We start from the raw sequence: 3,859 nt of genomic DNA on the forward strand, positions 1-3,859 counted from the left end.
TGAAGATGGCTCAGAAAGCTTTCTTCTCCTCCTTCCTGCCTGTTTCTTTCTAATGCAACCTTCTCACTGCCTTTCTATCCATTTTGCTCCTCCTTTTGTTAAGTCCTGTAAGCAATTAGCGAAAGCTTCGTATTCCCAGGGAACAAGACAACCAAAAGTAACAGCTTATTTTCAGAACACTTTGCAAAAGCTTATGCTCCAGTTCCGCTCCCCTTACTGTGCATCACCTCCTTAGCAGTTCGAGTGGGACCACCTATCAGTCAACAACTGTACTCAAATCTGTATTAATGCACAGAATTAAGAGTCGACATATGCCAGATTTCCTGTTCAGTTTAACCTCCGTGGAACAGAGAGCCAATGAGAAGCTCCAGCAACTGCCTCTTATCTTTTTTCCAAGAGGAAAAAAAACCACCAAACAGATGGTGAAGACACAAATTGTTTTTTTCAATACATTAGTGACCTGCTCTAATACGGTAGGGCTGAAGCAGCAGTCTAGCTAGCAAGCAGCTCATATGTTTTAAAAAAAATCAATACTGGACAAGAAAGCTTTACGATTCCATTATAGAAATTAGGTCTCAAAATCAGTAAGAATTTTCTACGTTCCTGTGGTTGATAATACTTTCCCTCGTTCCCTGAGGGTTCTCTCACAAACAAGCATTTATCTGATCAATGGCTTTGGCAGGTCACACTCGATGTCCTACTAAATTGGAAAGAAGCAGTTTGAGTCAGAGCTTAGGGGCTCACAGTGCCAAGGGTACGGGATGTACCTCACCTGCTTTAGGGAAGAGAGGCGCTCGACCTCAGAAGGTGATGAGCCTATCCCACCAGCCATAAAACAGAAAGCACTTCCGCAACATGCTATCCTACCTCAGGGAGCACTGCAAAAAAATTGAGGAGATAAAAGAAAAAAAACCCCGCAACACCAAGCCCAAGGACTTGCCCTGCTTCAGTTAAGTGTTGCCGATTCACAGCCGTCAGCAGCAACATCACCTCACAATCACAGGAGATGCAGAACTCGCACACTCAAGCAAGAGCCCTTGGAAACACGTACTACCCAACGTATTTGCATGCCCCATCAGGGCAATACATACTGGAACACATTATACGACTAATTATCCACTAACATAGCATTAATTATCTGCTTTTTCGAGGTTCAAGTCTCTAATCTAAGACTCCCGTAAGTACTGGCAGAAGGTAGGTTAGTAAGAAAAATACAATTCATTTTCAGACGTGCTGAATTTTGGTCCTGTTTACTAGGGAACTGTTAGAAAGAGACATTCCAGAAAGCTACCAGTAAAATAGCAGCAAATATGGAAAACACGAGCATCTTACACATAACAAAGTCAAGATTGCACACTGTATGGGCTAAGAAACCCCGCTAGCAACCAGTTAACACTGATCACTTCTGCAGTCTGCGGCAGAGCACTTGGCTTATCCAGGGCCCCAAAGCAGATGCTAAAAGACTAACATTGACCCCAACAAGTTCTATACGTGAAAAATTGACTCTTCTGTCCTGAGTGGAAGACAGGATCTAGACTCTGTTCTAGATCATGCAATTAGCATCTGTTTGATGAAAAGGCAATTACAGAAAATCTTTGCTAACAGTGTGAAGTCTTGGTTATTGGTAGCAATTTAATTTTTATCCGCAAGCTGTAGCGACAGCTGAGGCCACAGCAAGGCATTGCTCACACTGGGATGGGGAGAAGATTCTCTCTCCCAAAGACATTTCAGCAAGAGAAGCATTAAAATCTGCAGAGCCTGGATGCATGGAAATACTGACATGAAAACCATCTCTTCTAGACATCTAGCTGCAGCCTACGCAAGACGAAATGGCATTCATTTCCAACAAAAAAAAGTATTCATTGTCAGGAAGGCAAATACTAAGGGGGGGGGGGAAGATTTGAACAACAGCAAATCTTTCCAGACCTCAGTCACCACTGCTCTTACCCGATGGCCAGAAATGCTGCTGGAGAAGCTGCAGTTATTAACCTCTCTTCTTAAAACATCCCAGAGGAGAGGCAGAGAAAGAAGACAGCCCTATTAAAAAAAGATGTTTTTCAACCTACCAAAAAAGGTGTGAATCCAGCACTGGTTTTGCCCTTGCATTCACTCTCCAGGTTCCCAGAAAGGGGAGGGGGGCGGGAACACGGGAAATCTGGTCTATTTTTCTGCTGTCCTTTGGGAAAGTATTTATTCACATTTAATTCAAGAACCAATTATTTTCTCTCTTGCCCTTCATATCAAGTTCAAGCCAGTCCACGCTACAACCAACCATTGCATCTTCGCAGCTCGGAGGTGACTACTACTGCTGAGAACGCTATGGTGGCATTGGATTCTTCTAACATCTGCCCACTGCAGGCTTCGTGGAAGCACTGCTGAAGGTCTCGGATGGTACTGTAAACTTCTAATATCTTTGCTCAAGGACAGCAAATCAGGCTTTTATATCTAGGGCTGCAGGTAAACATGTAGTTCCATTAACAAGAACACCCACTTTAGACAACGCTGATAGCGAGCCCTTCCTTTAACAGTCGATTTTTTGTTCCCCTGACTGCCTGGCAGCATCAGAGCATCAATTTTCCAAGTTCTAGTTAGTTTCTGACCATCATTTTCCTACATTATGGTTATCTGCTATCAAAGACTCCTGGTCCCCTCCGATACTCTTCTTCGTGCCAGATTTCAAGGGGATGTAATGCAGTATTTTGAGGCGTCTTCTTTAAGAACGGCTTTCAGTAAGTCAGGATCTTGTTCCAAGTTTTACCAGCATCACTTCCTTCTTACCCCAAACGAAGCTGCCACCCACCTTATTCATACAAGGGCAGCATTTCAAATTGCCTTTGCAATTTGAAACACTAACAAGCCAGAACTTGCACAGGGTCCATCATTAATAGTTGAGGATACATATCGAGACCGAAGTCCTAGCCAACACACTCCGAAGCGAACATCATCTGCTACAGACAATTTACTTTTAGGGAGCAGACAGCCCCATTCAAAGTGGAGCACCTAATATAATAGTCCACCCACCCCCAGGGGCAGTCAGTACCACTGAAAGTCTTCAGAAGCACCTGTGCTATACTATACTGGACGTGCTTTAAAGCTACCAAAAGTGCTCTGTTCTCATTGAAAAAAAAAAAATAAATTCTAAAGGTCAAAGGGAAAAAAAACCCCTAGCACTTTGGGATGGTCAGCTGTAGAGATGCCTGGACAATCAGCTGAACAAACCAACTGCCAGACTCAGTTGTTACATACTTTCTTCCACTTAAAATGTGCTTGAAACAGAAGTAATTAGGCAAGTCAACTCCCTGGCATTGTTTTTGCCTGAATTTGCTCTCCAGGTTATGGCAACACAACAGTGCAATAAAAAAAAAAAAAAAGAAAAAAAAAAAAAAGAAAAAAGCAGCAATAATCTTTTCATCATCCTTCACATGATGCTTGCTATGGAAGCTTCCAACCATGCAAAAGTAGTATTTACCTATAGCTAAAGTAGTAAGTTTAATTTGGAGACGGTACACATCAAATATCGTGGATATAATAGAAAAGACTCAAAGCCAAAAAAACACCCAACAGACTGCTTTTGTTTTTAGTAAAGCTGGTAAAGAAAAGATTGTGATCTATAAATGGTGTGTGTTAAAATGATACACAAGAGAGAACAGCATTTAATTTGCACTTTTGTGCAGCTCTGGAGTTTTACATAAATTTATTTCAAGGAAATGAATTGTGCCAAGTAGAAATTACAGTCTCAATGCCAAATGCATCACTTGAAGCGAAAAACTCCTCCCTTCTCCTTGACTACTTTTTATTTAATTTTTTTAGCATGGAATTATTTAAAAAAAATTATTTTCACGTATTTCTTTTTCTTAAC

This window comes from Aptenodytes patagonicus, chromosome 5, assembly GCF_965638725.1.
Source record: "Aptenodytes patagonicus chromosome 5, bAptPat1.pri.cur, whole genome shotgun sequence".
Lineage (NCBI taxonomy): Eukaryota > Metazoa > Chordata > Aves > Sphenisciformes > Spheniscidae > Aptenodytes > Aptenodytes patagonicus.